The following is a 13,594-nucleotide window of genomic DNA, read 5'->3' on the forward strand; positions in this document are numbered from 1 at the left end:
CAGAACCACGAGGCATCGCTGCTGATGCTCAGGAGCTCCGGCCCCTGCTGGGGGGCGGTGGGTGAGGGTGACAAGCCCCCGTCCTGACTGGAGCCCTGCTGGGGCTCAGAGCCGCTTTCACGCTTGGCCGTGAGGGCGAGATGGCTGGGGACTCCCTCCCGAGGGCCTGCAGAGGACGGTCCCCTGCCCCAGCCCCGACCCCCGACCCCCGACCCCCGCCGAGCGTGCTCCAAGCCCTGGCGCTCCCCCGATGGCCAATGGTGCGCGGGCCCGGAACTCGGGGCTCCAAGGGCTCCCAGCCAGGTTTCCCAACAAGTGGAAGGAGAAGAGCGGCCCTGGGCCGGGGAGCCGTTTGCCCCTTGCAGGTACCTGTGGCGGCGAGTCCACGTGTCAGCGGGCCTGGGCCAGAGGCCTGGGCCGCAGGACGCCCGGGCGGTGCTTGGCGTTACCCTGGGGCTGTCGTGAGGATGTTGCTGGAAGACATTGGGGTGGGAGGTGAAGTGGAACGGGTCATCCACACTCCGGCCTCAATCAGTTGAGGACCCAGCAGAGCAACGGGGTGAAGGGGGAGAAGCTGCCCTGTGCCCGAGAGCACGTCCGGGGCCCTGTGTGTGTGCAGAACCCTGGCTGACGCGCCCCCGTGAGAGGTGACAGCCCGGGGACTCCGGGTATGACGGGTGATCGACATTCATCGGGTGGTTTTCGTCCCTTCCAAACCAGACCCTAAGTTTTCATCGCCGTGTGTGTAGCTCAGCCTTGTGCAGTGCCTGGCACACAGCAGATGCTCAGGAAATGACTCGAGGTTTTGTTTGTCTGTTTTAGATCAGCTTTCTGGACAGGCAAGGTCAGGAGGGAGGTTCCAGGTGCCCCTAAACTCGTGTGCTAAAGGTGTGCGTCTGTTTTTTTTTTTTTAAGATTTATTTATTTATTCATGAGAGACACAGAGAGAGAGGCAGAGACATAGAGCGAGGAGCAGGCTCCATGCGGGAAGCCCGATGTGTGACTCGATCTGGGATCCCAGGATCATGCCCTGAGCTGAAGGCCGACGTTCAACCGCTGAGCCTCCCAGGCGTCCCACGTGCGTCTGTTTTTAAATCGGCGAAATAGTCTGCAAATCTCATACCATCGGGAAGTTAAAATGAGCCCAGAAACAGAAAAACAGATTATGGGCAAAAAAAAAAAAAAAAGGTGCTCTTGGATCCACAGGCCATGTGCCAGCCCCGACCCCGAACTGATGCTGTGCAGATCCATGGGACAGTCGGCTTCTGCCATGAAGCATCTCCAGTGCGGGACCAGGGCACTTGGGGGGCACCTTCCTGCCCAGGGCTGCCCCCCCTGGGCCCTGTGCAGGACGCTTGCTTCTTATCTCCAAACGGATGGACCAGCTGTCTTCCGGGGAAACACTATAATTCTAGCAGGGCCCGTGCCTTGCATCGAGCTCCGTGTTTAACATATAGGCTGTGCTTAATACCCCCCATTTTATTCCACAGTCCCTGTTTGAGGCAACACACTCATAAGGCAAAGCAACTGCTCAAAGTCCCCGACTGACGATCAGCTGGCTGGAGCCCCTGTCCCGGGCCTACATCACCTGTGCTACCTCCCGTCCCCAACAGCATCATTGGTTTGAGTGGAGGTGCTGCAGACGGAGTGTCTGTGTCCCCAAACTCCTATGCTGAGGCCCTAAACCCCCAGTGGGATGGTGTCAGGGAGCAGGGCCTCAGGGAGGCCACGAGGTCAGGACGTGGAGCCTCACCGGGGTGAGTCCCCTCACAGAAGACACCCCGGGGAGCCCCCCCCCCCGCCCCTTCCCCTGCGTGAGGACACGGCGAGAAGAGAGTGTGTGCCCCTGGGACCAGGTTCCTGGACAACACTGAATGTGCCGGGACCTCGGTCTTGGTCGGCCAGGCTCCGGACCTGTGGGGAGCACGCTTGCACCGTCCACAAGGCCCCCAGCCTCGTGCACTAAATCACAGGGTCACATGAGAATGAAAACGCCGTGAACACCCAGCAGATGAGCACCTAGGTCGGGGCTACGGACACGCAGAGTAAGGGACAGTACTCCCCGGTGACAGCGTGCTACAAATAAGCGGTGCATTTGTTCATTTTTCACCTGGTGGAAAGAGCAGCGTGCTCTGTTTTATGCTCCTGGACCGGACTCATGTCCCCCAGGCCAGCGCATCTGCCTGCCTGACACGTGGGCAGCCTGGCTCTGCCCAAAGGATGGAAACCCTGTACCGATTTGTGGGGCTGGGGTTGTGTCTCCCTCTTCGCAAGCAAAGCCGAGGATATATTTTTCTTCTCTCTAGGGCTTGAGGCAAGCTTGAGCTACAAGTTAATGGGACCCAAAATATCTCTATTTTATGTTATTAAAGGTAATCTTCTTTAATTAACGTAATCTGAGGAAAATAATACACTCTAGAGGCCAAAGAAGTGGCATATCTTAGATCAAAGCTTCCTCCTGGTGATTGTGTTTGATTATCTTTTAAAAACATGCATCATAAGAATTTCTACAATGCAGTCATTTGACTCTTGATTTTATTTATTTTGTAGGTACTTATTCTGACTTTTAAATCATAAGACAGTTGGGGTGTCCTTTGCTAATGTTTACAATGTTGGTAACCCAGAGGGAGAAAACGACATAAACTATACATTTTCTTAATGTTGTTTTTTTTTTCTTTTTGGAATAGAAGTATTTCTAGAACCGTAATTACTTTTTATAAACAGCTTCGTTAGATCAGAGCATACCCCCTGTCGGCCCTCCTTGTTTCTAGAGCCTTCCTCTCCGTCCGAGGGAAAGTAAAAATAAAAAACAGTAGCCCCTCCACCTGTGATGCTGGTAGGTGTGTGCTTCCAAGAACAGCAAACCCAGACAAGGTTAGGACTTTGTACTTCACGTGGAAGATCTGTTGACCGAGGCCTCGGCCAGCCCTTCGGAGAACCTGACTGCTTGCCCTGCTGATCTCGCTTCTGCAGGGTAGAGCGGGTGCAGAAATAAATGTTATAACACACACACAAAGTGCTTGCATGGACCCGGCCCGTGGTGAGATCAAGGCGCCATGAGAGGCGGTGTCTGGAGAGGACGCTCTTCCTGCTTTGTAAACAGTTCCCTTCTCTCTGTGTCTGCACAGGGTAGAGAGAGAGCTCTCTGGCGTCTCTTCCTCTTCTTACGAAGACCTCCGTCCTATCAGATCAGGGTTCCACCCTCATGACCTCATTGAACCCTAATGACCTACCCAGAGACCCCAGCTCCAACACCACCCCACTCAGGATTAGGGTCAACTTGTGAACTGGGGGTGATGGGCACAATCCGGTCTTTGACTGGGAGCAAGGGGACTCCTCATCCACACACAGAGTGTGTTGTTCTTTTGCTTTTTTTCACCCTCAATCTTTCAGTAGCCCTAAGACCTCTCACCCCAAAGAAAACGTGGAATCTCACGGGGAAAGTCTAAATGCAACATTACTTTTACCCATGGTAACTCCTTGTATAGCAGGAAACAACCGGTTCTCACTGTGGGAAATGTGAATATGGGAGGTGGTGTGTGGAGAAGACGCAGACCAGAGCTACCTGTGCGTCTACACCAAGGCTGTCTCCTCTTGTCGAACCAGATCCGGCAGGTTCTGGAGAAAAAGCTTCAGAAAAGTAAACTAGGATCTGTTTCCAATTCTTTACTTTTCCTCTCATAGCACTCAGGCTTGGAGTCACGATGTAGAGCCCTAGGGAACCTGCAAAGCGTTCCCCAACCAAAGAAAAAGAAAAGTAGGAGAGTCTAAAGGCACATGCAACTGGGAAAGTCATGAGGTCCCAGGATATCAAGTGCGAGGACCCCGGAGCAAGGCCAGGCACGGTGCTGGAGCAGATGCCTTGAGAGGAAGAGCCTACCTTCTCATGACTTGACTCGTGTGAATTAGGACAGCTCTCCAAGCCTTTGACCCTCATTACCGCTTTCCTTGTCACATCTCAGAGTACAGATGACACAGCCATGTAAAGCAACCCAGTTATTTCTAAAAGACAAAGTCCAGGGATCCCTGGGTGGCGCAGCGGTTTGGCGCCTGCCTTTGGCCCAGGGCGTGATCCTGGAGACCCGGGATCGAGTCCCACGTCGGACTCCCGGTGCATGGAGCCTGCTTCTCCCTCTGCCTGTGTCTCTGCCTCTCTCTCTCTCTCTCTGTGTGACTATCATAAATAAATAAGAATTAAAAAAAAAAAAAAGACAAAGTCCAGGACCTGAACTCTTTTAAGTTTGCCCTAATATTCAACAACCAGTTCGACGTGCTGCAGCGGCCTCATTTACTGTGTGTTTTATTGGCCTACCTGAGACAGCTTCGTGAGGCAACGTGAAAGCTTCTGCTTGAACACAGGGACCTGACCTCAACTTGAGCAGTCAGACCTGTTCGCTGCAACAATGTGAGCACTGCAGAGATGAAGACTGATTTTGCAGGATCTATTTTGCACTAAAAATATTGGACATGCTTCAGAGGACCTAGGGGCCACCGCTTGGGGTCAACTTGCATACTGCTAAGTGTCCTTGGAGATGTCACGTGACTAGTGCTTCTCAATGCAAATTTAAAGAATTCATGAAAAGAGCAAGGTGTGTGTAAAATTATAATAGAGGGGAAAGCTTGGCTTCAGAAGATAATCCTCTCCTTGACTGCAGACCTTGATAGGGTTTCCTGCTGCAGGTTGACTTAGGCGCTGCATCTTACAGCAAACTCTGAAGTTGGATAGTACGTCTGTAGGAAACCACGTGATGGATGTAAAGCCAGGGAACAGAAGTGAAGACCAAGCAAAGCACGTTCTTACTCTTACACAAGACCAGCCTGTGTCCTGTCTGGAGGGTTCCAGGGATTCCTGCGTGCCCCATCCCAGGACACACAGACAAGCAAAAGCCAACCGGTCCAGAGGTAAGAGGAACTCTCATGACCAGAGACCACCAGTAGACATCTCAGTCTGGAAAGACAACTGATGGGAAGCATTTGGATGAAAACTTTGGCACGATCAAGTAAATTTGGTGAAGGAGGGGAATTTTAGATTTGAAAGGTGATTGCAGGAATGTCTTTCCAAGACACAGAACAAGAGTGGAATGCATAATCACAGGCAAAACATGACTGCAAAGACTACTGTTCTGGAAGCACATCTGTGTAAGATCATGAATTATCCATGAGAGACTGGTATGGTGAAGCTTCGGAGCTGGGCACGGACGTAGAGAGGAAACATGTAGCAAGCTAAGCTATGTGTTGATCCGTGGCCATGATGCTCCTCAGGCTCTTCTAGATCACAGCACAGAGCAGACCGGTGCAGCTGGAGCCGTGTGCCTAAGGATCACAGCAGCACATGGCCCGAGTGTCGGAAGAGAATCGTAACACGCAATCTGCATGATCCCACGTGCAGTGCGGGATATAGAGAAGCACCGTCTAAGTCATATCTGATTCATATGGCCGTCGCATCAATGTGGAGTCATGATCCATTTGGGATGCATTCAATATTTTTCCTTCTATAATATGTTCATTTCCTTAGCAAGTGTCTCAATATCCTCATTAATCTTTGTCTTGCACATTCCTGGTCTTATTCCCCCAAAGGAGTTCTCATATTGTCTCTTCTGTTTCCATGATACTTTCCATAGATGGGAACCCCAGACTTGAAAGGAGTTGACATGTGTCTTAGGGAGAAGTGACTAGGGACTTCTCCTGCTGGGATTTCCAATGGAGGGGTCCAATGGGAGAAAAAGCTCATCATTTCCAACTGTAGAAGGTCCCCAGGTTCTTGGAACAGCACTTCACTGTCCTCTGCATGGCATTTATCACACGTTAGAGTAGGTTGGCACCCCAAGGGAGGTGCCTACCACATTGCTAGCTGCGGTCTGGTACCCGACTGGTTATACAGGGTTCTGAGAGTGTTCTATGTTTTCTTCAGCCATATATTCATCATGACCACAGAACGTTATGTCTTCTTATATCCTTAAGGTACTCTCCAGTTGGGAGACAAAAAGATCATTGGAGAGAATTGCATTATCTTGCTGGGGTTTCAAAGAGTTCTACCCTGAGGAAGAAGCCATAAATATTCATAACAGGTCCTGCTTCCCTGGATTCTGATAGAGATGAAGACTTTGTAGGTTTTTAAGAAGGGTGTTTAAGACGTTAGCTTTGGTTGATAGAGTATTTGTCTTTAATAAAACTCAACAAAATATATCTGTCTCGCATCTCCCCAGGATATTAGATTTTTGCTACATTTGGTTTCCTAATGTCCTTTTGTAAACTGGAAGGACAGGGGAAAAAAATCATTCATTAGCAGAGGGAAAATTAGATAATCCACTGCCTTTCTGGAGATTTTTGTCAACCAACTGGCCTGACCTTCAGGATGATGTTCTTCATTTTGCCCTTATCTCCTTGAATTACTGCTATGCTAATAATGCCTGATTTTTGTGTTATTCCCATGGTTGGATTTTCTCAGGGTTTTTTACTGAGGTCAAAGCTTTCAGATATTCCATTGTTATTGCTCAAAATAAACAGTCTCATTATTGAACTTAACCTGGGACTCAAAACAATGAAAAGTTTTCAAAAAGGCAGAAAACCAGGAGATATTCAGCTCTTTCAACTTTTGGTTTCAGAAACTTTATCGTGGTCATTCCAGGAAATGGAGTCTACCCAGGCGGCAAGGATTCAAAGGGAAAAAAAAAACAAAACAAAACTTCTGAGACGCACATAAAGAGAGTCTCTGGGAACAGAGCAGTTGGCTGACGTGAAGCTCTGGATGTGCACCATCCAGGGCTCTTGCCTCCCTCCTGGCGATGTATAATTACCTGCAAGTGCTGAGGTAGTCCCTCGGGCTGTCTGCCTGGACCCCTTTGAGGACCAAAGAACTAATGAATTTCAGATTTTCAGATTCCATGGCAAATATTCTCAAAAATAATGTGTAGATTCACCTCTGCTTGCATATCAGAAAATTCAATCATCGTGGCTTGAAAGTGTGTCATGTAACACCTGACTGAGTAGAGTAAGGACTAAATCCAGGGCCTCGGCACACACGGGCAAAGGTAACGCAGTGGACAACGACTGCTCTGAAGGCCTCCAAATAGAAGATGGCCCGTGATTCTGTAGGTGGAACAGGACCATCTGGCTATTGATTGGCACCCCCGTTGGAATGGAAATAATCAACATCACCAAGAAGCCCATCATCACCAAAGCCTTCAGTCGGAGTTTCTCCCAGGCATCCCGAGCTCCTCATGAGCTTCCGAACTCGTGTCTCAAAGGCAACCGGCCCCTCAGTCACCATCCCCCAGCCTGGAGCACCTGCCTCTCCTGCCACAATATGAGCTGGTCCTCAACAGGAACCAGCACACTTATGTCTATCTTTCCAGAGCCCCGTGCAAAGCCTGACACCCTTCCAGGCCTCAAACAAGGATTTATTGAGTCAATGAATGAACAAATGAAATGATGTACTGTGTTTCAAAAATCTATCTACTGTGCCTGTGATATGTAGAGATGGGAAGCCCTCACAGGACAGTTGACTTTGTCACTCTTTACCATATACAGTGTGACCGACGGAGCTGGGGTCTGACATCTGCTCCCCTCCGCTTCAGCATGCTTGCACCACCAGTGTTGGCTTGGCTTCCTTCCTTCCTTATTGATCTGGATGCATCAGGATGCTGAACCTCCCCCGTGACTTCTTTCTTTCCTGCTTGCCGCCTTTCCATCCCCCAGTCCTGTGGCCCCCAACACCAGCTCTGACTCGAAATCATGTTGCAAAACCCAGCAATTTCACTCATGCGGAACTCTTAACTGTTGACCTGATTTTCACAGCAGAACGATCCAAATGTCCTTGGCCGTCAAGGGGGCTCCGCGTATTCACCTGCCTGCACACCGCAAGGTGTGCAGATGTGGGATGAGCAGCTCTGTCGTCAGATCCTGAACGTGCGGCCTGCTCTCCCTGCTGCTGCCCTGCTCGCTCTCCAAGTCAGCGCCCCCAGCCCACCAGAGAGCCCCTGTACCACAACGACTCCATAGGTGCAGCTTCTCAACTTGGACACACGTCTCTTGGGGTAAACCCCCCCAACAGCCACCTGGGTCAGCTTCCATCCTCGGGTCATGAGGGGCTGCCACTGGGCTTCCTGAACGCCCCAGTGCCGGGTCCCACCCTCCGTTCCTCAGCCCCAGGACTCAGAAAGGTGCTCCTCCTTCTGGATTCCAGGCTAAAATTTCCTGAAGGCAGGTCTTTTGTCAGATGTGTGGAAGTCATCTGTGATGTGCTAGGCACCCTAAGAAGTGAACAAGATGGACTTTGGCCTAACTTTATAGAACTTTCCACTGGGACAGGACAAGCAGACAAGGAAACTGGCAGGTTTGCAGGTGGTGGTCTGTGCTGATGAGGGACCCGTCCCATGGGTGGAGTCCTCTGCCCGGAACACAGCCACGGGGGATGCCTGGCTCTGGCCCCGCCCGGGTCCAGTTGGTTCTGGGGTAGGCAGGCCAAGACCGTTTCAGAGCTAAGGACTATTTCCAGCCAATATCAGAGATGTGGCTGCTACTCAGGCAGGGAGGAGACCCGTGAGACCCAACTGTCGTCTTCCCCAACTGGGGGAGTCCTCCGGGCAGAAGCTGGGGTGACATGTGGGGAGGATCGCAGAGCCAAGGCCAGGGCGATGTGCTCACCCCGCAGGCCCGGCATGGAGCATTGTTCCTGTGCCCTGAAAACACAGCTTAGAAGATGAGATTTCAACACTGGGCAGCCTCGATACCCTAGAATAACATGATCCACTTTGGGCCTCGTTGGGCCTCCCAGCCTTGGTCTTGGACTGTTTTTAGCAAACATTTTTCTAAACTTCCAATTAAAATCTCTTTTCAAACCAGTTCACATAAACTTCCTGCTTCTTGCCACCTGTTCTCTCAAGATTTTTTTTTTCCTCCTGTCACTTAACTTTTCCTGAATCAAGCAACATTTCTTTCAGGAGAGGCATGAGATATATAGGAAGGATGCAACTTTAATCCTCCCAGATATGATTCTGATAGGCAAACAGAATGATCAATAAACATGTATGGAGAAACAACGATGTGCATAGACTCTACAGCAGGCTTGACAGGACCTCGCAGAGAGAAGCTGCTGGCTGCACGACAGGCAAGTTAATATGACCAAGGGGCCAACAGGTACCCCTTCGCTTTGTTCAGGAAATGTGTGGCTACTCTAACCAAAAGTAAAGAAGCTCTTTTGAAGCATCGTTGATTCCTGCTTTGAAAGAAATAAAATCTTGGGGCTTTTCGGTGGCTCACGTCGGGCTCCCTGCACAATCTGGAGTCTGCTTCTCCCTCTCCTTCCTGCTTGTGCTCCCTTTGTCTCCCTGTCAAATAAATACATACATACATACATAAATCTTTAAAAAAAAAAAAAAAGAAAGAAAGAAAGAAGTAAAATCTGCCACCACAAGCCTGTTCTGTGCATATGAAATAGAATTCAGTTTAGAAACAAAAAAAAAAGAAAGAAAGAAAAGAAACAGGGGTGTATGGGACGGCTGGGTGGCTCAGCGGTTGAGCATCTGCCTTTGGGCACAGGGCATGATCCTGGGGTCCTGGGATCGAGTCCCGCATCGGGCTCCCTGCATGGAGCCTGCTTCTCCCTCTGCCTGTGTCTCTGCCTCTCTCTCTCTCTCTCTCTCTGTGTCTCTCATGAATAAATAAATAAAATCTTTAAAAAAAAAAAAGAAACAGGGGCGTGGATAAGGACGTATCCACTTGGACTTGGGCAGAAGGCAGGGATCGTGTCCTAAGGGGATTGATTTTTATTTTTAAATTTGGAAGACAGCAGCCAAGGGAAAGCGAGACAGTCATCATAACGGGCTAACCAAAACTGGAAGTGCTGTTAGAGATTCCATTTTCTTTTTTTTTCTTTTTTTTATGATAAATTTATTTTTTTATTGGTGTTCAATTTACCAACATACAGAATAACACCCAGTGCTCATCCCGTCAAGTGCCCCCCCTCAGTGCCCATCGCCCATTCACCCCCACCCCCACCCTCCTCCCCTTCCACCACCCCTAGGAGATTCCATTTTCTGTTATAATAGGGATAAAACTTGGAGATGGAAATTGTCACTGTTTTCATTACTAGAGTCCTTAAGCACCAAAAACGTTAACTCTATTGAATTGTAATCACCTGATATTCAATCCTTGTTACAATCCTCCAAACCGGTGTCCCGGCGGGGAGAGGCTTTTGCAAGTTTGGTTTCTGCAAAACAATTTGCAATTCACCAAAATATATTCAACACAAAATCTAATCATATTAATATCAGTGCCCGAAATGAACAACCCGTGACAAGGGGGGAAATGAAGAGAGAAATGAGCCCCCTTCTCCCGACCCAAGGAGCGCGGGCACCGGGGCCACCTCCTGCCAGCCGCAGGGGCCTCTGCTGCCACCGCCACCGAGGGGACACGCGTGGGCATCACTTCTGTCTGCAGGTGCGGCTCAACTCACTGCAGAAGTTCCATCCTCTTGCGATTTCCTGTTGGAATATTTTCTTCCAGAAATGACTGTGATTGAAGGCGCACTTTGGTAAAAGGAAGTGTGTCTCGGGTTAGAAAAGCCAGGAGCTTCCTAGGGTAATTTAGGGTTATTTTTAATATCCAGGGTGATGCTGTGCATCTCGGAATGAAGATGTTGTAAGACTTAAACTGATAGCGCTTCTGACAGCAGAATGGCAGAGGGGAAGGCAGGGTGGGCAGGGACGCGGTCTGACAGTGGAGTGGGGCCGCGTAGAGCCACGCGGGAGAAAATGCCAGCAGGAGGCAGCATGTGAGACACCCAGGTCTCAGATCACAGCATCCGTATGACTGTGTCTTTATAAACATGGACAGAGGAAAAGCTAGAGATAAAAGCACCAAATATTGGTAGGGGAGGCGAAAAGGCTCAAGGCTTAGGGGGTCGGTCGGGGATGGCATCGCAGGTGAGCCAAGTCCTATAAGAAGTAGGGCAGGGCAGCCTTGGTGGCTCGGAGGTTTAGCGCCGCCTTCGGCCCAGGGTGGGATCCTGGAGACCCAGGATCAAGTCCCGCGTCGGGCTCCCTGCATGGAGCCTGCTTCTCCCTCAGCCTGTGTCTCTGCCTCTGTCTCTCTCTCTCTCTCTCTCTCATGGATAAATGAATAAAATCTTTAAAAAAAAGAGAGAGAGAGAGAGAGAGAGAGGGAGAGAGATGGGGCTGCAGGACACAAGGTCCCCACGCAGAAAAGACACACCTTCAGTTCTCTGCCCGTTTGGCGATCTCCCTCCAGTCCCAGGATGTCAGGCTGTGACGCCGACATGGAGGAGCAGGTGCGTGGATAGACCTGAGTCCGGTCTCCCCGGGAGGTTGGAGACATGGGCGAGCTCGCCACGGTGAGGCTGCTGCAGCCACGTCCGCGACGTCGGTTCCGTAATTCTCGAGCCAACGGGTGGGTGTCCCGTGCTCTGGTTCCCAACACACCAGGGACCTCGAAGATGCAAAGCGAGTGAAGGCAGGGGAGGGGAGGCTTTTCCAGGAACAAGGCAGGTTGTCCAAAATTACGGCGAGAAAGCAGCCAAGTCAGAAAATCGACAGGTGAATTTCGGCTTTGGATCTCCGGGAGTTTGGGTTGTCAGCAGGAGAAGTTGACCTGAAACCACGAAGTTGGGGGCGTCTGGGGGGCCTCAGTGGGTGAGCGTCTGCCTTCGGCTCATGACCCAGGGTTTTGGGGTGGAGCCCCACATCCAGCTCCCTGCTCAGTGGACTCTGCTTCTCCCTCTAACACTCCCCCATCCCATGCTCTCTCTTTCTGTGTCAAATAAATAAATCTTTTTTTTTTTTTTCAAAAAAAAAAGGCTGTAAAAACCACAGAGTAGAGAGAGCCCCAGACAAGACCAAGCGTGGGGTGTAGGGAACGTGGGAGTCCTGCTCTGCCCTCTGCCGGCTTCCTCCAGGGGCCCACGCAAAGAATGGAGTAGCTTTCCTTAGAGTCCCCAGAAAAGTTCTAGAAAAAGGAGATTGTAGTGACGTGGCTCCAGTGGCTCCTTGACTCCTTAACACCATTCCTGGGTCGGCAGCGAGAAAACGCTGGGGTGCAGGCCTGAGGGCCTGTTCACACTGACCTCCATGGACACCAGGACCGGGAGCCACGCGGGGCTCACACCCAGAGGTCGCGGAAGAGAGGAGGTGAGGCACCTGAGAAGCGAGGCAGCCCACGTGCCTTTCGGACCCCAGGCCCTGGGCCGGTCCGTCCTGAGACACTGGCTCTGCGCGTGTATTTACAGATGGTTAAGGCTCCAACAGTGAAGCTCCAGGAGAGCTCCTAGGCTTTGGGAAGCTCCCCTTTGCATCTCTCTCTCTCTCTTTTAACAGCAGCAATTGCTTTTTATCTCACATTTCCTTTTGACAACGTCACCCGCGCACTACGAAGTGGTTGTGCATCGGAATAAGTGTCACGGATGCGATGTCTGTAAAAATAAATCAACCCCCATTAAAGGACGCGTTTACTCAAGATCTGACTTCTTGCCGAGGAGACGGAGGATGTGGAAGGCAAGGGCCCCATCTAGTGGCCGCGCTGCCCACGTGGTGGCGGGTCGCTTCGCCCGCAGATTTGGGAACCCAGCTCTGTTCGGGGGGAACTTCTGCATCAGCCGGAGGAAGACTGGCCGTTAGTCTGTACATTCAAACTAAGCCTATATGTAAAAAAAAAAAAAAGTTAAAGTTATCAATTATACTAAATAAAATTCAATAACTTAAAAATGATGGGATGAGCACTGGGTGTTTGCTATATGTTGGCAGATTGAACTCCAATTAAAAAAAAAAATCATAAGCCTAGACCGAACTGCAAACCACGAGGGTGTGCATCAGAGGGATGGGTCTACAGAAACTACTTGCATTTCCATTGGTTGTGTCTGATATACTGACCCCTGCTCCTGCTTCCTCCGGGAAGCTAAGGTCTCCAGCATGGGACTGGGGAAACCTGCCTGTGATCCTAACAGGCACGCTGCATTCATGGTCGCGGGACCCCACACGGCCACCGCTGGCTTGACCGCAACGGTCAGCGCTGGAAGCCTTCGTAACCTGAGGCTACGTGGAGGCGGCAAGTCCCCCACGTGTCATGTTATGGCGTGATATGACATGACAGCATTTTATTTATTTTATTTTATTTTATTTTATTTTATTTTATTTTATTTTATTTATGAGAGAGAGAGAGAGGCAGAGACACAGGCGGAGGGAGAAGCCGCTCCATGCAGGGAGCCCGACGCAGGACTTGATCCCGGGTCTCCAGGACCACACCCTGGGCCAAAGGCAGGCACTAAACCGCTGAGCCACCCAGGGATTCCGATGACAGCATTTTATAAGGTGAAAATCCACTACCATGAGGAAGGAGTGTATTTTAGGACGACGTACAGATGCAATAGAATCTGTGAGAAGTAAAATAAGGGAGTAGTTCTCTTGGGTTGGAGGGAAGAGGTTGTACCTACTTCTCCAGGTACAAAATTGCTCTTGTCACATCTTAAAACATCACGAAACACACAAATACATGTCACGACGGGTACTTACTTGTACACTAGAGGTCTGGCCACCTGCTCTGTTCCTCGGCAGGATTTCTGTTGCATCTGATGTGAAACCGG

Source organism: Vulpes lagopus, chromosome 8 (assembly GCF_018345385.1).
Source record: "Vulpes lagopus strain Blue_001 chromosome 8, ASM1834538v1, whole genome shotgun sequence".
NCBI lineage: Eukaryota > Metazoa > Chordata > Mammalia > Carnivora > Canidae > Vulpes > Vulpes lagopus.